We start from the raw sequence: 26,776 nt of genomic DNA, 5'->3' as shown, positions 1-26,776 counted from the left end.
CTTTTGAGATGGATACTAGTATGCTAGGTCGAGTAGCTGCTTTACTAATTAGAGTTCTCGGTAGAAGTCGAGTGATTTTTCTAGCACTCGCGCGAGGTCAGGAATTGGTTGTATCCATTTTTATATCGGAAGGATAATGGTTTATGGACAACGATCTATGGGGTTGCGTTGTCTACGAGATGAGAATTGGAATAAGGATCAAGGTGTGGTACCGTGTGTCAAGTGTTTGAACGTACTAAGCACATGCCGAGAAAAATGGTAAATCGGTAAGCCTAGTACCTGAGTGAACCTGCCCGCAGACTTTATCCCTCACGATACCTGAGACGTAGTCTCCCATTTCGGTTATGGTGGGTACAAGTGCGGTCACTACACGACGGCAGTCGTGGTCAGCGAGGCATTGTACGCCAAGGCGGTGAGCCCTACTCTGTTGCCAGGGAATCGATAGGGACGATTGATATGTGTGGGGATGGAGTGCCTCGCCACATCGTGTGTGTTTAGGTTTACCTTGCAAGGTTAAAACTTGATTCGAATCGTCTGCTTCTCGCAGCTAATGAGACTGCTTGATCCATGCTGCTACATTGAGTAATAAGTGAAAATGAGGTGACTGGCAAAAGACATTGATTGATAAAATGTTTGATAAATGTATGAATAGCTAGGTACTCATCTAGTTTAAAAAGGATCATCCTAAACTTTGAAAAGCTAAAACTTGATTTTAGACTCAGCTAGTGCTTTTGGCAAACTAAACCCCTCAGCCAAACAGTTGCATGTCTAGAGGTAGAGGAGTAGACTCCTCACACCGGGTAAGTCTAGCTGAGTATTAGTATACTCAGCCTTGCTTGTGGCATAATTTTTTACAGGTTCTCTGGAGGATATGGTTGCTGGAGTAACTTGGTCGTCTACCTTGCCACCTGGTTGGACAGTCGAGTGGGACCCTACCTCAGCAGGAGAGGAGCATGAGTGATGGGCTAGGCTTCCCCATCCTCCCTTTTATTTATCGTTAGTTGATTTCCTCTGCATCTCGAACAATGGCTACTACTTTTGCAAAACTCCGATGGTGTTGTAATAACCTTAAGCACTTCTTTAAATTATGGTTTTATGCTCTATTGTATTTGCTCTATGCCTCACCTTCGAGTGAGTATGTGGTACCTGATCCTGTTAGTGGCCTAGTCGGACTAGATCCGAGGGACTGACGGTTTATTCCTATTTAATTGTGGTCTAGCCTCTAAGGCGAGACTTGGGCACTTAAGTTGGAATAATTCGGGTGGTTCCGCCACAATCATCGGATGTGGAGTCCTTCAACAATGATGACGACCCGATGTCTGGACATTGGATGGGCATCAACTCCTCGAATGACGAGGATGACAATGCCGAAAATGACGATGACAGCGATGGCAGTGGCGACGATGACGGTGATGATGATGGCGGGGCAAGCCAAATATGTGATGAGATGCCTCCCAGCAAGCGTCGTTAGCTGTTGCATGGTAGCTTATTCTGGTTGGAAAAATAGTAGTTTGTACTAGGATGAAACAATCCTTTTTAATGAATAAAGCATAGTTCTTGTTAAGTAATACTTTTTTGATGAAATCTGATAACTAGTCAAAGTGATTTAGAACACGAAAATACTTTCCACCGGTGTTTCTCTTAAAGAACCGCCAGTGAAAAAATTAACACTAGCAGCTGGCTTAAGGAACCGCTAGTGAAAACGCTCAATTAACATTGGCGGCGGGCTTAAGGAACTGCCTGTGGAAATCATTTCTATGGGCGGTTCTTTGTAAGAACTGCTAGTAGAAATCGTTTTAAGTATAAAAGCCTCAATCGTGTCCTCGCAGTCCGCCGCTCCAGACGCCCTGGTACTGTCCCTGCTCTCCATTCTCGCTCCAGCCATCAATGTGCCATCTCGCGCCTCCCCTTCGTGGTCGTTGCCGGATCCAGCCTCCTTCCATCATCCTAGCCGAAGTGAAGTAGGCGGCAGGCTCGGCCGTCGACTGCACACCGCGCGCCACACACCAAGACGTGGATCTAGGTCAACTGCTTAGTTCTTCCATTTTACTATTGCTATCTACCCTCATGCCTCCATGTTAATGTCTTAAATCACTCTTCTTTTTCGGCGTAGTTCCTACATAAGGTTGCCCAATCTGGAACCTTCATTCACTGATTCTTGTTCCCTGGACAAACCTACTCATTACAACCTACGTGGCAAGACAACTGCACCTACTCATTACAACCTACGCCAGAAGCGTACCAAAACAACTGCCAGCAAGTTCTTATGTGCATAACTTATCTTGTTTCTTTTACTACATGTCCTCTATTTCAGAAATTGCTAAATGTGCCTTTGTATTCATTGACCTACAGCAAGTTCTTATCTTGTTTCTTTTACCACGACAAGTTCTTGTTTCATTTACTACATGTCCTCTGTTCCAAATAGTTATGTGCATGTGCAACTTGCCCACAGATGAGTTTGGACCGTGCTAGCTGGGATGCGATGACAACTAAAATATTCAATGACATATGCATTAGTTAGAAGAACCTTAATAACTTCAATAGCTTGGGCTTAAGTAAATATGGATGGCAATAAGTGTATCGCAGCTTCAAAGAGTAGACTAGTCTAGATTATGAAAACAAAAAACTGCAAAACAAATTTAACATGCTCTGAAGGCCTTTTCAGCATTGACAATACTTGCAGAACCATACTGGGTTTGGCCTTGACTCAATGACTGGTGGTATAGTGGCTGATGATTTGTACTGGGGGACACAAGAAGGGGTACATTGCTCATGAATTGATTACAAGTTTTTTATTTTGTGGACCAATACTAAATATGCATTATGTTCAAACGCTGGATCCTAGTACTCAGGGCAGTCGAGGAAAAATACGACCACCCTTTCTTGATGAGCTTTACACTTTGTTTGGTCGAACCACACATGACAGGGGAAATTTGATTAGTGCTGGATGTGTCCGTGAGCCCCCGCGAAGCTATGGCACTCAGGATACTCCTGATGACGGTGTGGGTTACTCCAATATTAGATCATCGTCCAAAAGGCCAATCAGGGAAGCCATAGTGGAAAACACTGCTAAGAAAAAGATGAGTTTGGAAGAGCACATTACTAATATTTCTGAGTCCATTTGCACCACAAACCAGAGAACTCTTTGTCGTGGAAAAGAAGAAGTTGACGAAGTTGTGCGAGTCTTAAAGCAAGATGGACTTGAAGAAGACTCTAATTTGTACTGCATGGCAAATATTCTATGCAAAAATGATATAGATAGGAGGTTTTTCCTTCATTTGAATACTAAAGAGGGACGCCTCCATTGGATTAGGTTCCAATGGAATCATATTTCGAAGTAGCTTGTCTGTGTGGTCATGTAATAATGCTTTGACATACACTGTTAAGTTTTCTAGTCTAGTTTCGAATGTGTGTGTTGTAATAACTCTGGGTTGCTTTGATGTTTGTGGACATATTGCAGTTCAATTTTATTTATGTGCTTGTGCACTTTAGTTTTATAACGTACACGTTAAGTATTGCATTTCTGTTTTGAATGATTTATAATCTAATTTGAGATGAGTATTGCATTTCTGTTAAATGTAGGTAACTCCAAGATGAGTAGTGCGGAAGACTCTGGCCATAGCGACACGACAAGTGATGATAGCTCCATCATATTCCAGCAAGCTGGTGCAGTGGTGGTTCTAGCTGCTTTCGCTTCTCGTTCGTATACTCTTGCTCCTATGATTAATCGTCCTACTCTATTGCCGCACGTGACAGGACGACATTGGGTGGAACTTAATATGAGGGACTTTAGGAAGTGTCATGACAATTTTCGTATGACTCCAGATTCTTTTATAGAATTGCATGATACTTTAGCGAGGTATCACGGGTTAAGGTCAACACAAGAGGTGGAATCATGTGAGGCATTAGGGATGTTCTTATGGGCATGTGGGACACAACAAGCGACACACCAAATTAGAGACAGATTCGAAAGGTCTTTGGATACCATTAGTAGAAAAATGGCTATGGTGGCAGATGCTATGTATGATTTTGCACAAACCATTATATGTCCAAAGGATCCAACATTTTCTAAAGTGCATAACATGCTTAGACCTTATGCACCTTTCTTCGATGGGTGCATAGGAGCCTTAGATGGTACACACATTCCAGCTCATGTATGTCATGAGTCGAGGTTTGAACACATAAATAGAAAATGGTGGCCTAGCTACAATGTATTAGGTATAGTGGACATAGATATGCGGTTCACTTTTATAGGTGCTGGGTTGGCTGGTTCTTGCCATGACATGGCAGTGCTCAGGAGTTGTATGGGAGAAGCGAATTATCCACACCCACCAGCAGGTATGGTGGCATGCATGTTATGTTGGCATTGCATACATTGTATTCATGCATTACGATCTAGTAAATCTTTTTCTGAGTTTATATGTTTGTGTATAGGGAGGTATTATCTAGTGGATGCTGGTTACTCAATTCGTGAAGGTTACTTGCCACCATATCGGAATCAGAGACATCACTTAGAAGATTTTAATCGAACATGAGTAGAGACTATGCAGGAAAAGTTTAATTTCCACCACTCAAGTCTACAAAATGTAGTTGAACGGGCTTTTGGAGTTCTAAAATGAAGGTGGCATGTGCTATGAGGACTCCCATTTTATGAAAGAAGTAGGCAAGTGAAGATTATAATTTCTTGTTTTGCTTTGCATAACTATTTTTTGGACCGATGCCACATAGGAGGATCAGGGAGTAGTTCGCATGGCCAAGCTGATTATGATGTGTCAGATTGGGTGAATGTAAATGCAAGTCAAGAAATGACATTAGTGAGAGATTGGATCGTTGCTGGAGTATCATTGATGTAATGTATGTAATGAAGTAGTTATATGTAATGAAGTAGTAATATATTTATGTAGTGTATCTGACATGCAATGTACTAGGGTAATAACGTTGGTAGTGATCACCTCTGATACTGAGTAATCATGCAATGTATTGGGGTATTGATCACTCTCTAGTACTGAGTAATCATGCAATGTATTGGGTGAATGTTAATACCTTTATACTTTTTATAAAACTACTTTTTAAGACAAATCGGTGCACCGACGATTCATTGGCAGCTGTGTTAACAAAACCGAAGTGTAAGTAGCCCGTTCCACTGGCGGTTGGCTAAGGGCACAACCAGTGGAAATAACATTCCACTTGCAGTTCACTTAAAAGAACCGCCAGTCTAAATAGCTCTTTTCCACTGATGGTTCAGTTAAAACAACGGCCAGTGGAAATAACATTTCCGCTGGCGGTTCACTTAAACCAACCGCCAGTGTAAATAGCTCATTTCCACTAACGGTTTCGTTAAGTGAACCGCTAGTGTATATGATATGTCCACTGGTGGTTCACTTAAAACAACTGCTAGTGTAAATATCTGTTTTCCACTAACGATTTAGTAAGTGAACCGCCAGTGTATATGATATTTCCACTAGCGGTTCACTTAAAACAGTCGCCTGTGTAAATATATCCTTTCCACCGACGGTTTATAAGTGAACCACCAATGTATATGATATTTTCACTGGCGGTTCACTTAAAACAACCGCCAGTGTAAATATTTGTTTTCCATTGACGGTTCAGTTAAGTGAACCGCCAGTGTAAATATTTTACACTGGCAGTTTCTTAAGGTATGCCCACCTATTTATTATTCACTGGCGTGCGGTAACTGAAACCACTAGTATAAATTTCTGCATGCCGCCACCTTAGAGCTCTTTTCTACTAGTGGTCATGGTTAGCTTAAAATCTGGTGAGCAGAAAATGACGAGACATGACAGCGGCGGTCCTCCATGCATTAACCGTGTAGAGATAGATCACGTGTTGGTATATGTATAGCGAGGAGATATGATGAATGATGGTCTGCTGCCCCTTTACTTGTTGATATATGTGGTTTAAATGGGAGCTGTTGGCGCCGATCCGAGCGCCAATCATTGCGATGAGAACCGGTGGCGGTGCTCTCTGTGGAGATGCAGATGGTCTGTGGTCAGGGACCAGACGATCCATGACCTAGCGTAGGGGCTAGGGTCCTGCTTGACGAGCCGAACGGTCCGCGCCTAGTGGTTGGACTGTCTGCACGTGCACAAGGGCGACAGAGTTCACCGACAACGCCTGGATCTCGCTCCCGGGAGGGACCCAAGACGCCTCTAATCGACGTAGAGCCAGAGAGAGGTGAAGATTAGGGAGAAGGATCGAATTTACTATCTTCTCCTAGGGCAAAATGTAAAAAACTAGATGTATATTGATTGATCAATTAATGGGGTTCCAATCGGTTGTAGCCTTTCATATATATAGAGGGGGAGGTCTGGACCCGTTACAAGTCAGTTCTCGACTTAATCCTGCAGATTTATCTAACAAATCCCGCAGGAAACTCAGAACCCTAACTGATTCTACGCACGCACTTCTAGACCACAGACCGTCTACGCCACCACTGAGAACCGTCTAGACCACAGACCGTGTGGCCTATAGGGCCAAAACGTCCGCTCGGTCAAATTGGTCCTCAACATATTCCCCTTGCCTTTTGGTGGAGCTGAGCGAACCAAAAGCACTAACACAGGCTGAAAACTAACTCGATGTGATCACATCGGTTTTCTTATGCATCTTGTCACATAATAGGATGGTACTGTCTGAGGAAACATCTGTTTAGTGTCTTGGGCAAGTCTTTGCCTTGTAGTGTTTGCAACAAATAGGTGTTACTAGACATTACCTGTGTGATGTTGTAAGGGCCTTCCTAGCTTGGCGACCACTTTCCAAACTTCCGGTCTCTGCTCCTTAGTGGCAAGATGGTCTTCCATACCAGGTCTCCTACCTGGAATGACTTAGTCTTGACCTTCTTGTTGTAAGCTTTGGCGACCATGATCTTGTCCTTTTATATTTATCCCAGAGCTATCATTGTCTTGTCGGACACTTCATCAATATTGTCCATCATTGAATTATAATAATCACCGATAGTTAGATCATTTTGCCTAGCAAACCTGACAGCATTTAAACTTATCTCTACATGCAACACTGCTTCCTGCCCATAAAAAAGCTAAAACATAGATACTTTAGTAGCTCGGTGTTTAGATATTCTATGAGCCCATAAAGTTTCGGACAAAATCTTATGCCAATGGTTAGCATGATCAGATATCTTCTTTTTTACCAGGCTAATCAATGTCCTATTACTAGACTCAGCCTGCCCATTGTCTTGAGCATAATATGGAGATGAATTTAGCAATTTAATTCTATATATTTCAACAAACTCACATACCTCCTTTGACATAAAAGAAGCCCCCTAGTCTATGGTCAAAGTCTCAGGAATGCCGAATCTATGAATAATATGCTCAGTTATGAACTCAAATACCTCCTTGTGTGTCATGTTCTATAGAGCAACAACTTCAGTCCATTTAGTAAAATAGTCTGTGGCAACTAACACGAACTGATGCCCTTTTGATGATGAAGGATGAATCTCTCCAATAAAGTCCAATCCCCATCCCCTTAAAGGCCAAGGTTTGATGATAGGATGTAATTCGGCTGCATGGTCCAACTATAAGTCACCGAATTTCTGACATACTTGGCATCCTTTGTAGTACTTGAAACAATCAACTATCATGTTAGGCCAATAGAAGCCAGATCTTCGCGATAACCACTTCATCTTTGGAGCCGATTGATGAGTACCAGAAATCTCCTCATGTACTTCAGCCATGGCTAATATAGCATCACCTAGGCTCAAGTATTTAAGCAGGACGTCATTGACCGTTCAGCGGTAGAGTTCAACACTCATTAAAACATACTTGAAAGTTGTACGCCGAACATTCCTATCCGTCCTAACGATGGATTTCATAGGTAATTAATTATAGGTGTCCTCCAATCAATTGCATCGACTTCGTTATCAGTCGAATTAATCATGAGAACATTCCTGGCAATGTCGGACGGTCTGGAACCCATACCTAGACGGTCCGAACATGTGGCGGACGGTCCGTGCGGGCAGCCCCGGACGGTCCGCGACCTCGAAATCTAGCGGGACACCAGTTATCAGATTTTCGGTGTTGTGAAACTTCCCTCTCCTTATCCGATAACCTGATGCGTCTTGCGCCAAATTGTTAGCCCTGTAATTCTCAACCCTAGATATGTACTGAATGTTAAATTCATCAAAGGAATGGATTGCGTCCCAACATTTTTCAAGGTAACTATTTAGAGTACCATCTAAACATTAATACTCTTCTAATATCTATTGGACAACCAGCTGAGAATCACTGAAGGCCTTCACATGTTTTACTCCCATACAATTTAGAATCTCCAAGCCAAATAAGAGGGCCTCATATTCGGCTTGATTGTTAGTGCAACAAGATTTTAATCGGCTAGAGAAGTCGAAGGAGGCGTTACATGGCACAACAAGCATGATGCCAATTTCTTGTCCTTCATTGCAAACCGATCCATCAAAATATAAATCCTAGGGAGTAACAGTGAGATATGAAATATCTAGTTTACGGGTATCATCAATCCGATGTTCTACAATAAAATCTGCTATGACCTGACATTTCATAGATTTTAATGGTTCATAAGCCAAGTCGTATTCTATAAGTGCATAAGCCCATTTGCCAATTCTACCACTCATGATTGAGTTTTGCAACATGTATTTGATCACATCGGTTTGACCATAAACAGTGCAATGACTAGATAATATATAACACCTACACTTGGTGAATGCATAAAACAAGCAGAAACATAACTTGTCAATGAAAGTGTACCTTGTTTCATCGTCCACCAGCCTCTGACTTAGGTTACCACATGCTCCTTTCCTTCGGTCTCTTGTGTCAGAACAACTCCAATAACTTTATCTTCGGCTGCAATGTACGTAGCCTTTACAAAGATTCTCTAGGTGTGTAGTCACCCGTTAGGATTCACCAGTCGTACAAACACAGTTGTTTGGGACTTGTTCTCAAATGCTATGAATTAAGAACAAGGCAACACAAAAATAGGTTAATGGTTAATACCCTTCATCCTTCAAAGCATTATTTCCCTAAGGATATAACGATCTTCGGACGAAGGTCATGAAGGACATACCTTCATCATCACATCATATATTAATGAAAGACGAAGCATATGAAACATGATAAATAACATGAATAATCATATGACACCGTTAATATATCTTTTATTATATAATCATGAATGAATAAGAACAACATTGAATTACATTTGTACCTTCGGCTTGACAGAAGGCAACGGTACAAGCGTGACGCACGAGCAAGTACAAGTTAGTGTGAACAGTACGGAGGTACTGTTCATCTATTTATAGGCACAGGACGCAGCCTGTGTGAAATTACATTCATACCCTTCATGTTCACTATTAACTCAATAATAATCTATCGAGAACTAGATAGCCTTTTCCTCCTTAAGTCGGTTCCTTTTTCTGCTACTGAGCCGAAGCTCCCTTACGTGCAGCTTCGGTGCTGGTTCAACCTTCGTTCCGACCCTGATTTCCATATTGTGTATAGCTTCATCCCGAGTCCGAAGGTTCCTGTACATATATTACGCTTGGGAAACATTGTTAATAATGTTTTTGAGGACCTTCGAAAGACGAAGGCCCCCAACAGTAGCCCCTCGCAGTATTAATTTGTTATAACAACGAATTCAGACTACGACGTGAACGAAGGCCTTAAGCTGAAGTTCCGAAAAAACACCTTCCCTTTGCTAGAATAGCAATAATCAATGACAGTCGGGGCCCTCCAAGTTGCAGCGTGCTAGGTGTATAAATATGAACTCGCACCGGCAACATTTGATACGCTGTTTCAGCCATTTGTCATTATTTTTCAAACACTTAGCTCTTGCTTACTAGCGCTCGCTAGATTTTCAAGCTTTTTGAGCTTCGGTTAAAAGACGTGTTTCACCATGTCTGGGGAGAAGATGACGAAGTAAAAGAAAATGACTGCAGAAACGAAACTCACTGAGGAGACGAAGGTGTTTGAAGAAAGGAAAACTGCGGATCCTTTTATCGCCGGGTTTGATGAATCTATGTCAAGAACAAACACAGAGATGATTACTAAAGAGATTCTAGAAGGTTTGTCTGAAGATACTGATGATAGTGATAGTTATGATGTGGAGAGTGGAGACAAAGATTCCGAAGATCGACCCTGGCGACCAAGCCATACTGTCTTCGGGAAATCGACTATTAAACAGAGTCACCTTGACAATATGAGGGGAAGGTACTTTCATGACATGTCTATCGTAAGAGTTGGTGGAGACAACACGGCCCCTGCCCCTGAGGAGAATGAAGTTGTTATCTACCGAAGCTTTTTTAAGGCTGGTCTTCGGTTCCCTATAAGCAAGTTTGTTGTTGAAGTGTTGAAGATATTCCAGGTATTCCTTCATCAGATCAACCCCGAAGCTATAATGAGGATGGGGATTTTTGTCTGTGCAGTAAGGAGTCAAGGGCTAGAGCCAAGCGCGAAGTGCTTCTGCAGTATGCACGAACTTTTATATGAGACGAAGGCCATTGGTAAAGAACAGTACCACAACAACTTCGGTTGTTATGGATTTATCGCTCGCCCCAACGCAAGCCACCCGGTGCCAACATTTCGGAAGAGATGGCCCGAAGCCTGGATGGAAGAATGGTTTTATGTGAAGAATGATTTAAAGGCAAGGGAAGATATTAAAGAAATCATCCAGCGCCCCATCTAGTCCCGCTTCGGCCTGCGAAGGCCGAAGGTGGAAATTGATGACGCTGTCGAAGCGTGTCAGAGGGCTTTTAGCACTGTTTGCTCCTTCATTCGTACAAGAGATTTGATTCAAGAACATATAGCCATTAGGGTATGATCGCTTGTGGAGAGCTGGGAAATGCCGAAGGAGACCATCACTGATTCCAGCGAGGGTGGTTTAGTCTGATTGAAGTATACCTTCAGGTTTGGGGATAAGTTTGATGAGCCAAATGATGACTGGCTAAAGTGCTTTGAAGCTACTAGCAACGAGCTACTTGAGGCATACTCCAAGGCTGAGGACAATGCCTTGTCCGCAGCTTTCGGGGGTCGGAACAAGAAAAGATTGAACAGGGTATTTGATGCTATTGGCTTTGTATACCCTGACTATTGCTACCCGCTGCGAGGGAAAGGGAAAAAGAGAAAGATTGCTGCTTCGGCCATCACAGCTGAGCCGAAGGGCAAGAAGATGAAGGTTCTGACTCACCGGCCGCGTTATATTGAACCAGTCGTGATACCTGAATTTGGCGAAGGGACTTCTTCAGCTGCCAAAGTAAAAGAAACTATTCCGATTATGCAGAGCACTGAAGAGCCGATTGTAGTATCGAAGGTAACTACAGTTGGGCCAGCCAAGGCTGAAGATACTAACGCCAAAGAGCCACATGTGGAAAGAGTTACAAAAATGCCTGAAATCTTGAGTCCACCGGAAGCGGCAGGTTTGCCGAAGGTGCAAAAAACTTCTGCCGCAACTCCCAAGAGGAGGAGGATGGCCAACGTGCTAGATGCTGTGCTTGAAACTACGAAGGTCTTGAGCCCTGCTGCTACAAACAAAGTTGCTGAAGCTACAAAAACGCAGGCCGAAGCCAAAACTGGGCAAGCAGAAGCCGAAGTTGCGCAAATTCAAACTGAATTCGAAGCTAGGCCTTCAGTTCCCACCGAGACAGAGTCTGTTGCGCCTAAGGAAAAGACGTCAGAGCAGATTGCATCTGAAAAGATCGAAGCTGCTGCTCCCGAGGCTTCGAACAAAAACGCTGATTACATCATTCATCATGCTTCAGGAAAAGGACTATTGCAAGAAGAAATACTAGAAGCCCAACACTACGCCCAAAAATTGAAATATCCAAAGGGGCGTTAGTGTTCAATGGTAGTAATGAAGAAGATTTTCTGTACTGTCTCCCAGATAGCAAAGAAATATCTGTTTGCCGGGAGATGGGTAAGAGCATAGGATTCCCGAAGCTGGAAGACGGCCTTTTAGTTTTATTGAAGGATGAACTTGGTGACAGCCTGGCATACAATAGTATAAAGGTATAAAAGCTAATTTCGAATTTGAGAACGAGGTATTTTATTTGTCATACTCAATTCTTTCCTCCTCTTGCAGGGCTTAATTCTTAGTAATGCCCTTAGGGCGCAGAAAAATATTCAAGACGAAGGCTATACGATGGCTCTGAACAACCTTCGTTCAGAGGTGATTGAATTGAGAAACGAAGGTCTTGAAAAAGACAAAATCTTAATTTCTCTGGTAAACAAAGTGAAGGAAGACGAAGTAGCTATAAAGCTCAGGCCGAAGCCCAGAAAACAGAAATTGAAGATCTTCGGAGGCAACTGGCCGAAGCTAAGGAAAAATGCGCAGTCACTCAAACTAATCAAGAAATCAGCGAATATTGGAAAAATTATCTAGAGAAAAATGTTGAAGAACTCCGCGCATCCAAGGAAATGTGCTTTGAGAAGTCTTTGGACTGTGTAAAGAAAATAAAATCTAGCTTTGCCAAAGTGGGCGCCTATTCTACTAAAGAAAACTTCATAAGAGGCGACCCCGAAGGCGTTGTTGAATGGATAAGTGGAGAGCCGAAACCTTCGAAGAGATTTTGAGTGATCGCGGGGATGTTTGCGCGTTTTCCGGTGCGCGGGGAATTTCAGCCATCTTGGAGAAGGCGGGTTGTGATCACAATAAGACCATGGCCCAGGCCGAAGCTGCCTTCTCCGTAGATGACACGAAGGATCCTTCAGCTGAAGCAACCTTGATGGGCGGGAAATTTTATAATGATGTCTGGTTGAATGGTGGCCGAGAGATGGCCCATGAAATTATAAAGAAAAGTGAAAAAGACACCCATGATGCCCCGACCAAAAGCAAGGTGAGCTGAAGAAGCTGCAGAGCGCGAAAAGCGTATAGGTATTATTTTTGGTTTTTAGCTTCGGCATTTGTTTTTGCAGCTTTGGACTAATTGATTTTTCCTACTTCAGCTGAATTATCTCCACCGTCGGAACCGTTCGATCCCCGAGCTGATCCAAAAATGAAGGAAGCGTTGAACATCATAAACATGGCTGAATCCATTGTCGACGAAGTCGTCAACAAATTGCTGAACGAAGTTGCAGAGAAAGTCCTTAAAGAGGAATAGATTTTATTGTAATAAACACTTTGAAAAGCTTGATGTATGTAACAAATGAAGGAAAATTAGGTTTCTATTATGACAAAACTTTGTAATATATGGAGTATGTAATGCTAAGTTGAATATGTAAATTATTGCAGTTTATTTTTTTGCGATGCATAAAATTTACACACATACCGTTTTTGAGCCTTCGGCGAAAAAAACACCTTCCCTTCTTTTGATGCTTCATAAAGAAAAAGATCCATGCTTCGTAAAGAAAGATCCCTTCCTGTAACAAGGCTGATAAAACTGTATCTCCAAAAACTTACTTCGTGCCTTAACACCTTTTTATTTTGACGAAGCATTTGCCTAAGATGAGCTTCGTATTCAATTCTCGTATCATTGATGCAATATGATGTATGATGTGATGCTATGCAAAATGATGTAATGATATGATGCAAAATGATGAGGATGCTGAAGACACACACCCATACGCCAACACTGGAACACACAAGCTCTGCATCCCCTTAAGAACGTCTTTTGAGCTTCTTCACCTTATATTTTGGTGATATAAGTTTTGCATCCCCTTAGGAACGTCTTTTGAACTTCTTTGCCTTCTATTTCGGCGGTATAAGTTCTGCATCCCCTTAGGAATGACTTTTGAACTTCTTCGCCTTATATTTCGGTGGTATTTGGCTCTGCATTCCCTTTGGAACGACTTTTGAGCAGAAAACTTACGCTGCGCTCCCTTAGGAACGACTTTTTGTAGCTTCAGCAATTTTAGCTTTGCATTCCCTTAGGAACGTCTTTTGAGCTTCATAACTTTTGAGCTTCGTAACTTTTGAACTTCGTAAGTCTGTGAAAAAGATATATTTCATTCTGGTAGAAGCAAAATCATTACAAGAAAAATAAAACTAAGTTGTCACTGCTTGCTCCTTATTCAAAAACAAAATAACCTAGAATATAAAAGCATTTAGGATGTAGGATATTGCTTAGTATATGTGCTTTGACTCTGGTACAGTACTATTGACTGTACGAGCTTTAGACTCCTCCCTGAAGTCACGTTGTTGATGGGAGTGTTGGCGCCCTTCTAGCTGATGGCTTCAAGAATAAGTGGGTTGTAGTGGTGGTGGCAGTGGAAGCTGAGGCCAAGAAGCCTGTGAATGGCTTGCCGAAGCAACAGAGGCTGCAGGTTGATTGCCCATGTATTCTGGTATGTAAGAAGAGTGGCACAAAGCAGTGTGCAAGACCTGTGTTGGCTGATTCTGCTGAGCTTCGGCTTCGGCGATCTCCTTTTGCTTCAGAATAGTGATTTAGCACGTTCTTGTAGTGTGGCCCTTGTCCTCACCACAGAATAAGCAATAAATTTTCCTGGGCTGATCACCATATCTTCCTCCGAAGCCCCTGCTGCCTCTGCCCATTGGAGCTGGTGGTCTGAAGGAGCTTTGCTGCTATCCCGAAGACTGTGAGGTGTGATGTGGCCTCTGAAGCTGGCTTCCTTTGTCATCATTGTGACTGGAGCTGTGGATTGATCTGACATGCCTAGGATGGATTCTTCCTCCAAAGCCCCTAGTCATCTCAGAGAATCTGTAAGCTTCCTCCGTTCTTTGGCGGAAGTCGTTGTCAGCCCGGATGTATTCATCCATTTTCTGAAGCAGCTTCTCCAGAGTCTGGGGGGGCTTCCTGGCAAAGTATTGAGCCATAGGTCCCGGCCGAAGACCATTGATCATGACCTCAATGACAATTTCATTGGGCACTGTGGGCGCTTGTGCTCTTAATCGTAAGAACCTTCGGACATACGCCTGAAGGTATTCCTCATGGTCTTGTGTGCACTGGAACAAGGCCTGAGCTGTGACTGGCTTCGTTTGAAAGCCTTGAAATCTGGTAACCAGCATGTCCTTGAGCTTCTGCCATGACATGATTGTCCCTGGCCGAAGAGAAGAGTACCATGTTTGGGCCACGTTTCGGACTGCCATAACGAAGGACTTGGCCATGATAGCTGTGTTGCCTCCGTATGAGGATATTGTTGCCTCATAGCTCATCAAGAACTGTTTTGCGTCTGAGTGCCCATCGTACATGGGTAGTTGGGGTGGCTTGTAGGATTGTGGCCATGGGATAGCCTGCAATTCTGCTGCCAAGGGAGAAGCATCATCAAAAGCAAAGGTACCATGATTAAAATCATCGTACCATTCATCTTCATTGAATGATCCCTCTTGACGAAGCTCCCGGTGTGGGGGCCTTCGGTCGTGATCATCTTGAGTAAGATGACACACTTCCTCGGTAGCTTCGTCGATCTTCTTCTGAAGGTCGGCCAGTCGAGCCATCTTCTCCTTTTTCCTTTGTACCTGTTGGTGAATGATTTCTAGGTCCCTGATCTCCTGGTCCAACTCTTCCTCCTGAAGTGTTGGACTGGTGGCCTTCCTCTTTTGGCTTCTGGCCTCTCGGAGAGAGAGAGTGTCTTGGTTTGTGTCCAGTGGCTGCAGTGCAGCGGCTGGCGCTGTTATCTTCTTCGGCGGCATGACGAGGGTTGATGCTTTGCCGAAGGTTGTGGAAGTGAGTACACCGGAGGTGGGCGCCAATGTTGTTCTCAAATGCTATGAATTAAAAACAAGGCAACACAAAAATAGGTTAATGGTTAATGCCCTTTGTCCTTCGAAGCATTATTTCCCTAAGGATATAACGATCTTCGGACGAAGGTCATAAAGGACGTACCTTCATCATCACATCATATATTAATGAAAGACGAAGCATATAAAACATGATAAATAACATGAATAATCATGACACCGTTAATATATCTTTTATTATATAATCATGAATGAATAAGAACAATATTGACAGTACTAAAAAAATCACCTTCTTGCAATGGGCAAAAATCGTTGCGATAGGCACCAATTGCGATAGAACAACTGCCGTTGCCTGCTGTTGCAGAAAACAGAGTGGCAATAGGCTATAGCAACAATTTTACGTTCTGTTGCAATTACTACATCCTTTGCAACGTATTCAAGTGTTGCAGTAGTGCGTTGTTACAATGGACTATTCTGTTGCAATAAGCTATATTGCAACATTTACAATTGTTGCCAAAAACTCTATTGCCACAACATATTTCATGGTAATAAGTGTTAATGCCACGTTTAAATCTGTTGCAAATGGCTTTGTTACCACAAGATGCTTCGTGGCAACAAAACACTAGTGCCACACAAGTGACTCGTGGAAACAAGATGTATTGCCATGCAAATAATTTCGTTGCATTTGATCATTTTGCAACATAATGTGTCTCGTGGCTATATGACCTTTTTGCTATAATAATTATCTGTGGTAAGAACCGTTATAACAACAACAAAAAATATCATAACTAATGATGTTGCAACAAGGAGAAAAGGTTGCGACTAGTGAAGTCCCAACAAAATAGATCCATGGTAATTACATCTTATTGCAACAAAAAAATCATTGCAACTGAACCATACAACAACCAATAAAACCGTTGCATTTACATATATTCAAACCCACAATTTATACGACAATGCATTTTGCATTTCTATTGGGTATAAGATGTTATGCAAAAGAATTATATTTTACATTAGTAACGTCAGAACCAAAATTGACAACCATAATATTTGTCTCTTGTCTCATATATTAACTATATCCATACCATAAGTTGTAACAAATAGGTTGCACCAAATAAATAGTGGCCAAATACAAATTAATTTGATAACATAGCTCACAATCACAACATCCTCATACTAGCTTTGATTGTGATAACATAGATAATAAACTACTCAGGACTAGCAAATTATTGGAAGTTTTTTTGCCATCGTGTACCCCTCCATTGATGCAAGCGATGGTTAGCTAGGCTGACGACAATATCACGACGACAAGGAACCTGTTAGAAGTGTTCAAAACAATAATTAGTAAAGCTACAATAACTTGGTTAATCATTAGTGGAAGACTACAACTGTAGTGCCTACAGCTACAGCTACAGCTACAACACAACTCCTAGCAAGCAGCATCAGCAGCAACCATCAGCAAGCAGCAACACGCAACATGCAGCAAGCAGCAGCAACAACACGCAGCAGCACACAACCAGCAGCAGCAAGCAACAAACAGCAGCACGCAGCAAAAAGGAAGCACGCAGCAGCAAGCATTCTACTCAATCTCTACCAGAGAAGGCAACTGCAGCACCAGCCTAACAAGAGTGAAAACAAGCTACCGAATAAGCATGCTGCACAGAGCCACAAACATGTGTACTGCTCCTATGGTTAACTAAAATCTGTTTAGGCTACTAAAATCCATTGCATGCACAACTACAAAAGAAATAAAAATAGATTGTGGACATACCTTAAACACACTTTGATAGAGCTTCTTAAGTTGATCTACCTTGCTTCTCGCTTGCACTTGTGGATTGTACCTATTATCATATTCAGGATTACAAAAATAAAACTATCAAAAGAATGTTGTAAAACAGTTTATATGATCATAATGCAAGAACATTTGCATTCCATACACATTCGCTTCTTTTGTTGCCCCTTGCCTGCACACGTCTTGTCACAGCATTCCTTAGAGTGTAAGAGCTAATATAGTTTGCTGGCATATTGTCTTTCTTATTGTTTGTGTCTGGTGTACGAACGTTGTTTGCACTACTTGGTGCAGATGCAGGAGGATCGACTGGGATGAGTTTAGGAGGTTTAGTAGGGACAACGGAAGAAGGATCGATTGGAGTGGTGCTTTCACGGTTTTTCTGCATTAAACAATTGATCAAACAATTTATGTTGCAAAAGTTTCTAATAGCAATGGTGGTAAAAATACAAATATCAAATTTTATACCTGTTGTGCTACAGCAGCAAGGGCAGCAACCATTTCTTGCCTCATTTCTCCTCTAAGCACTTGTCTTTTTCTTTCTTCTTCTTCTTGCAGTGCTTGCATTTTTTCCTATAGTATTCTTTCTCGTTCTGCAACCACACACACAAGTTTTTCATTTAACAACTGGACCTGACTTTCGAGTTCAATGTTCTTTTGGTTGGTTGCAACCGTGGCACGAGCTTGTTCGAGGAACTTTGATTCCATCACTTGACTTCTTGTTGGATATCTTGATAGGTACCCATGACCATGAAGTCTGTTTGCCTTACATCCTGTTGTTTCCTTGAATGTTGTTTGAAAAATAGCATTTTCCTCTTCTCTTGTTAGATCAAATCTTTCTGTTTGATACATTTTCTCAAGAATTTTCTCAGCTGCCTTCTCCTGAAAAGAACAATATAGTTCAAGTTAGCTCAATTCAAATAAGAATTCATGCACAGTATTTTAAAGTATGTTTTAGTAGTAAGCTTTGTGATTTACTCACATAAATACCACGTGAAGCCTCTTCCGACCATTCATTATTTTTATAATGAGTAATCATCCAAAGGGATAGATCGTTTGGTTCTAAACCAGTTTCTGGATCTCTCTGTAATGTGAAGAATGTATCATACAAGTTTGTCATTAATCATGGAAAATAAAGTAGTGGTCATATCATTACCTGTTGAAAGCTTATTTGGGAAAAAGTTCTAGAACCCATTATATGCTTCGTTCTTTGTTTCTGATGGTTTTCCGAGTTCCGACTGCTTATTTTCTAGAAAATAATAATAGTTGGAAATGAATTAATAAATAAATCGCTAGAATCATTCATATTATGCAAGTGCCAATCGTTAAAGTAAAGGAAATGAAACAGCAAACCTGGAATTTCTCATATCCAAAATACAACATCATGTAATGCCACTCGACGATGTTTACATCTTCAGGCTTGTTTTTCATCCTTTCAGCATAACTATTGTATGCCTTGTATGTTCAGCTTAACGTTGATCGCCATCCTTTGTATCTCTCCTTGGCAATAGACCAGATCTTTTCATGCGCGTCCTCATTGCTTGGAAACTCCCACCTTCGCTGTTTCAGTTTTGATATAGAGAGAAGGTTAATTGTCTAGTAATTTGGGAATAGTAGACCATATCTCAGTAGATCATACCAAACAAAATTCGATATGGCTACATCTCAAGTGAAGTGGCAATGCCAGAGCATGCTAGACAACTAATAGTTCTAGCTAACTGTTATTAGTTACCTAATAGTTAGCTGGCTCAAGTAAAGAAATTTCACATACCAGTACGTCAGAGGCTATAGAAGATCTAACATTGAGCTCTATATCTGTGATACCCCAATTTTCTGAAAAGATGTTAAACTTATTTTTCTCTTTTCTTTCATGTTCTGTGGCATTGGGGTTTGGAGTTTCAGGAGGCATTCCTCAGAAAACAGTAGATCTTTTGGCATTTTTTCCGCTGGGGTCGGGAGCTCAAAGGGGAGAGCGAGTTTGGGCCATTGATCTCGATACGGTGGATGGGAGCCCCCCTCTCCTCCCCAACCCTAGCCGCCCCCCTCTCCTTCTCCCCAATTGGGTTGCAGTCACCCCCTCCCTCTCTTGCTCTCCTCCCCATTGGAAACCACCCCCTACCCTCTCCATGGCTCCCTCCTCCCTCTAGATCCCCCACACGTAGCAAGGATCGAGAAGAGGAGGAGCACGTTGAATTGAATAGGAAGAGAGGATCAAGGATATGTTCTTCCCCCATCTCTTCTTGAAGATTTTCTTGGGGAAAACCCTAGGTATGGATGAAATCCTTGTTTCTCCCTGTAATTATATACTTTTGGAGGTTGTGGATTGTTGGGGACTTGTTCTCAAATGCTATGAAATAAGAACAAGGCAACATAAAATGTTAAATATCAAAGCCCTTCGTCCTTCGAAGGATTATAATCCTTTGGATATAATGGATTTCGGACGAAGGTTATGAAGGTCACACCTTCATAATCATAATAAAAGATAAGAGAGATTTATACATAAAACAAGGAAAATAACATGATTACTTTGAACATTATCATTAATTTATTTCTATTCATTTTACTTATATAAATAACAACAAATTAAAAATGTACCTTCGGCTTGAAGGAAAGTAAGGGTACCAGCGTGATGCCAAATGCCAAGTCAGCGTGAACAGTACGGGAGTACTGTTCGTCTATTTATAGGCACAGGACGCAGCCCGTGTAAAATTACATTAATGCCCTTTACTTTTATCAATAACTCTATGGTAATTCTTCGAGGTCTAATTTGGCTTTTCATCTTTAAGTCGGTTTCCCCTTTCTGCTGTCATGCCGAAGCTCTTCTGCACATAGCTTCGTGATCGTTTCATCCTCCGTCATGATCATCTTTCATTTCAGTCAAGCTTCGTCTTGACCATGCTCTTGTATACCCGCAACCTGATTCCGAAGATACCTGCTCGCATACTTGGAAAACATTGTCAAATCATGTTTTTGAGGACCTTCGGAAGCCGAAGGCCCCCAACAGTAGTCCCTCGCAATATTAATTTGCTGGAATGATAAATTCATATTGCGACATGGACGAAGGCTTTAAGCCGAAGGTCCGAAAAAACACCTTCCCTTTGCTAGAATAGCAACAGTCATTGACAGGCGGGGCCCTCCTGATCTCGACGCACTGGGTGTATAAATAAGAGCTCAACACGATTTTATTTGACACGCTCTCTTGCCCTCTGCTCTTGCTCACCCAACTTTTAGCCTGTGCGCAACAACACTTGCTTGGCTTTTTAAATTTTTAAGCTTCGGTTTCAAGAGCACTTTTCTCAGTGTTTGCGAAGATGTCTGAAGATAAGAAAACTGTTGCTGAATCGAAGCTGAGCCTTTCTGAGGAGATGCATCTCGGCTTTCTTCAATCAATAGCAAAGACCAATACGGAGAAGATCACTAGGGAGACCTTGGAGGGTTTATCTGAAGATACTGGTGACAGTGACAGTTATGATGTAGAAAGTGGGGGTGAAGACTCCGAAGATCGACCGTGGCGACCAAGTCACACATTCTTCGGTAAATCGAGCATTAAGCAGAGTCATCTTGATACCATGAAGGGAAGGTATTTTCGAGACATGTCTATTGTGAGGGCAGATGATGGGGAGAAAACTGTGCCTACTCCCGAAGAGAATGAAGTCGTAATCTTCCGAAGCTTCTTGAAGGCTGGACTGCGATTTCCCTTGAGCAATTTTGTTGTGGAAGTACTGAAGGTATTTGAAGTCTACCTTCACCAACTTACTCCCGAATCAATCATAAGAATGGGCATCTTCGTCTGGGCCGTGAGGAGCCAAGGTTTAGAACCAAATGCAAAAAGTTTCTGCAATATACATGAGTTATTGTATGAGACGAAACCTTGGGGTAAAGAGCAGTATCACAACAATTTTGGCTGCTACAGCTTCGGCGCCCGATCTGGGTCAAGTTGTCCCGTGCCAACCTTTCGGAAAAGATGGCCCGGCAACTGGATGACATAATGGTTTTATGTGAAGAATGATTTAAAAATTCGGGAAGATATCAAAGGTATCATTATGCGCCCTGTTTGGCAACGCTTCGGCCTTCGAAGGCCGAAGGTGGAGATGGATGAAACAGCCGACGAATGCCAAAGAGCCTTCGGCGCAGTGTGTTCTTTTATTGGGACAAGGGATTTAATGCAAGAACACATTGCCTTCAGAGTATGGCCACTTGCAGATAACTGGGAAATGCCGAAGGAAACCATTAAGGAACCTGACAAAGGTGGACTAGTCAGGCTAAAATACACATTCAAATACGGAGATAAGTTCATTGAGCCAGATGATGACTGGTTAAAAATTATTGAGGCCATCAGTGATGAATTGCTAGGTGTATACTCAAAGGCCGAAGATACTGCATTATCAGCGGCCTTCGGAGGCCGAAAGAGGAAGAGGCTCAATCGAGTATTTGATGCAATTGGTTTTGTCTACCCCGACTACCGCTATCCAGCGCGGGGTGAAAAAAGGAGGAATACATCTTCGGCGAAAGAAACTGCTCTAGCCGCTCCTATCGAGCCGGCGCCGAAGAGGAGAAGGGTAAAAGTTCTCACACACCGGCCACGTTATATTGAACCGGCCACAGTGCCTGCATTTGTCGGTGGGACTCCTTCGGCCACTGAAGCTAAAGAGACAGCTCCCCTGCCAAATATTGAAGTGCTGGCCGAAGTGCCAGTGACTGAAAAATAGAAGAAACGAGGACTGAAGAAGTAAATACATCAGAAGTCTTGAGTCCTTCGGCAAAAACTGAGGCAACAAAAAGCCATAAGGGTCCAGCAGTGACCCCTAAAAGAAAAAGGATGGTTAATGTGCTAGATGTTTTAGAGACAATTAAATCTTCAAGCACAACTCCAAAGAAAATTGCTAAAACTTCCGAAGTGCACACTGAAACCTTTGACGCCGAAGCTTCAAAACCACAGTCTGAAACTGAAGCCGGGCCTTCAGAGCCCGCCAAGGTGAAATCCTTGGAAACTGAAAAACAGAAATGGCACAACAAATTTTGAGTGAAGAAACTGGCACTGCTGCCCCCGAAGCATCTTCCAAAATACGTGATTATATTGTACGACATGCTTCGGGGAAGACATTATCTGAAGAAGAGATTTTTGAAGCTAATCACTATGCCCGAGAACTGAAGTATCCGAAGGGGGCCTTAGTGTTCAACGGCACAGATGAAGATGACTTCTTATACTGCCTCCCAGACAACAAAGAATTATCTTTCTGTCGGGAGATGGCTAGAAGTATGGGGTTCCCGAAGCTTGAAGCTGGACTCTGCGCTATGACGAAGGACGATCTTGCGGATAGCCTCGCATATAATAGTCTGAAGGGGTGAGAATTGTATATTTGGAAATTTATAATTTTTGAACCATTCTTTTATTCTTATACTAATTCTTTTCATATAGGGTTTAATACTGAGCAACGCTTTGAGAGCGCAAAAGAATGCCGAAGACGAGAGCTACAATATTGCTTTCAACAACCTACGAACAGAGGTTATTAAGCTGAGGAACGAAGCTTTGGAAAAAGATAAAATTCTGCTTACATTGGTGGATAAAATAAAGGAAGACGAAGCTACCTCTAAGGCTCAAGCTGAAGCCTAGAAACGCGAAATTGAAGATCTTCGGAAACAGCTAGTCAGAGCTAAAGAAGAACGCATACTTGAAGAGACAAAACGAGAACTTAGTGATCAATGGGCAAATCATTTGGAAATAAGTGTTAAAGAGCTTCGTGCATCCAAGAAAAGGTGCTATGACAAATCCATAGAATGTGCTAAGAAAATAAAATCCAGCTTCGCCAGCGTTGGCGCATTCTCTAGCGAAGAAAATTTCTCAAGGGGTAATCCAGAAGGCCCGATTGAATGGATCAGTCACGAAGCTGAGGCCTTTGAAGAAATCTTGAATAGCCGCAGAGACATTTGTGCTTTTTCGGGCGCCATGGGAATTGTTACTGTTTTGGAAAGAAAAGGCTGTGAGCATGTGAAATCTTTAGCGCAATCCGAAACTGCCTTGTCTTTCGAAGATATAAAAGACCCCTCGGCCGAAGCAAGCCTGGTCGGTGGGAAATTTTTCACCGACATCTGGGACAATGGTGGCCGAGAAATGGCCCAAGAAATCATTCAAAAAAGCGAAAAAGGCATCCATGACGCTAGAAAGGTAGCAGAGGCTGCTGAGAAAAGCGCAGAGCCCGAAGGACAAATAGGTATTAATTAGTGATAACTGGCTCTTCGTTGTAATTTTTTGATTTCGAACTTGTTCATGGTTTGTAATAGTAATATATCCATATCTTCTCTTCCCTCAGAACCTGCTGAGCTATCACCAGGCCCCCACATGAAGGGGGATGACGAAATTAAACAAATGGCCGAAGCCATCATGGATAGAGTTGTTGATCAGCTTTTAAATGAAGCTGCAGAAGTAGTCTTAAAGGAAGAGTAAATGCTGCTGTAAAAACATTTAGATTGTAATGCTTGCTAAGTATCATGTGTAATATTATGTAACTTTGGATATAACATTTTAGCTGTTTATAATTCTATTTTTGACGATGCATGAAACATCATATACGTACCATTTTTGAGCCTTCGGCGAAAAAACACCTTCCCTTCTTTTCATGCTTCGTAAAAATCAATAATCAATCCTTGTAAAACCAATAATCAATAGGTCCTTCCATTTCAGAATTTTGACGATGGTATAACTTTTCAACGGCTATTTTTTGTGCCTTGTCACTATTTCTTCAAAACAATCTTCGAATTTCAATATCGAGACCCCCCTTCTTGCGTTGTTGATGCATTATGATGTATGATGTTATGCTATGCAAATGATGTAATGATGTAATGCTGTGCAAAATGATATTTGCCGAAGGTTGACATTAATTTTTCTCTGTAAGCCTCCCTTAGGAGCTTCTTCGCCTTTTACTTCAGCGGAATCAGCGTTTATTTTTCGCTGTAAGCCTCCCTTAGGAGCTTCTTCGCCTTTTACTTTCAGCGGAATCAGCGTTTATTTTTCGCTGTAAGCCTCCCTTAGGAGCTTCTTCGCCTTTTACTTTCAGTGGAATCAACGCTTATTTTTCGCTGTAGGCATAGAAAACTTACACTGCGCTCCCTTAGGAACGACTTTTTGCTGCTTCGAAAAAATTGCATTGCGTTCCTTAGAACAAATTTTTGATAATTCGAAGGTCCTCCTTGCCATCATAAATTCTCATGCTTCGGCAACTTAGGCCTATGGAGAAGATATATTTTCATTATGGTAAAAAGCGAAACTATTACAAGAAATTGAAAGACGATAAAAGACATTTAGACTCTCCATAATTGTTCCATATTAAAAAGAAAATAATACTGAACGTGAAAATACGAAAAGCTGCTGTCGAGGTAGGATATTTTCAATAAATATGCTTCGACTCTGGCACAGTGTTGTTGACTGTGCGAGCTTCGGACCCCTCTCTGAAATCCCGCTGAAGGTGATTGTGCTGACTCCCTTCTGGCTGCTGACCTCGCTGTGTTGGTGGTGGCGGTGGAGGCTGTTGCCAAGATGCTTGGGGTTGGCTTGCCGAAGCAACAGAAGATGCAGAGTGATTGCCTACATATTCTGGAATGTAGGGCGAATGGTACGAAGCAGTATGCATGACCTGCTTTGGCTGATTCTGTTGTGCTACAGCTTCTGCTATCTCCTTTTGCTTCTGGATGGTAACATGGCACATCCTGGTGGTATGGCCCTTGTCTTCACCACAGAATAGGCAGTAGATTTTTCTTGGCTGTTCCCCAAATCTTCCCTCGAAGCCCCTGGCGCCTCTGCCCCTTGGCGCTGGCGACCGAAAAGAGCTTTGCTGCTGCCCCGAAGCTTGCGAGGAGTATTGTGGCCTTTGCTGTTGGCTCCCTCTATCATCATTCTGAGTGGAGTTATGAATTGACCTGACGTGCCTCGGATGAAATCTTCCTCCGAAGCCCCTGGTCATTTCAGAGAACCTGAATGCCTCCTCCCTTCTTTGGCGGAAGTCATTGTCAGCTCGGATATACTCGTCCATCTTCTGGAGCAGCTTCTCCAAAGTTTGTGGTGGCTTCCTGGCAAAGTATTGCGCTGAAGGTCCCGGCCGAAGTCCCTTAATCATGGCCTCAATGACAATTTCATTGGGCACTGTTGGTGTCTGTGCCCTCAGACGCAGAAACCTTCGGACATACGCCTGAAGGTATTCTTCGTGATCCTGGGTACACTGGAATAAAGCTTGAGCAGTAACTGGCTTCGTCTGAAACCCTTGGAAGCTGGTTATCAACATATCCTTCAGCTTCTGCCATGAGGTAATTGTCCCTGGCCGAAGAGAGGAGTACCAGGTTTGAGCGACACTCTTGACGGCCATAACAAAAGACTTTGCCATGACTGCAGTATTGCCACCATACGAAGATATGGTTGCTTCATAGCTCATCAAGAATTGCTTCGGGTCTGAATGACCGTCGTACATGGGGAGCTGGGGTGGCTTGTAAGACTGGGGCCATGGTGTAGCCTGCAATTCTGTTGATAGAGGAGAAGCATCATCAAAAGCAAAATTTCCATGATGGAAATCTTCATACCAGTCGTCCTCATTGTAAAAGCTCTCCTGATGAAGCTCTCTGCACGGAGGCCTTCGGTTCTGGTCATCTTGAGCAAGATGACGAACCTCTTCCGAAGCTTCATCTATCTGCCTCTGAAGATCAGCTAAACGAGCCATCTTCTCCTTCTTTCGTTGCACCTGTTGATGGAGCATCTCCATGTTTTGGATTTCCTAGTCCAAGTCGTCCTCTGGAGGCGTTGGACTGGTGGCCTTCCTCTTCTGGCTTCGGGCCTCCCTAAGAGAAAGGACGTCCTGATTGGGGTCCAGCGGCTGCAGAGTGGCAGCCCCTGTCACTGAAGCTTTTTTCGGCGGCATGACGAAGGTGATGCTTGCCGAAGATGTTCAAAGCTCAAGAAATAGAAGTGAGTTCACCGGAGGTGGGCGCCAATGTTGGGGACTTTTTCTCAAATGCTATGAATTAAGAACAAGGCAACATAAAATGTTAAATATCAAAGCCCTTCGTCCTTCGAAGGATTATTTCCCTTTGGACATAATGGATTTCGGACGAAGGTTATGAAGGTCACACCTTCATAATCATAATAAAAGATAAGAGAGATTTATACATAAAACAGCGAAAATAACATGATTACTTTGAACATTATCATTAATTTATTTCTATTCATTTTACTTATATAAATAACAACAAATTAAAAATGTACCTTCGGCTTGAAGGAAAGTAAGGGTACCAGCGTGATGCCAAATGCCAAGTCAGCGTGAACAGTACGGGAGTACTGTTCGTCTATTTATAGGCACACGACGCAGCCCG

This window comes from Zea mays, chromosome 4 (assembly GCF_902167145.1).
Source record: "Zea mays cultivar B73 chromosome 4, Zm-B73-REFERENCE-NAM-5.0, whole genome shotgun sequence".
Classification (NCBI taxonomy): Eukaryota; Viridiplantae; Streptophyta; class Magnoliopsida; order Poales; family Poaceae; genus Zea; species Zea mays.
This window is presented reverse-complemented; position numbering follows the sequence as displayed.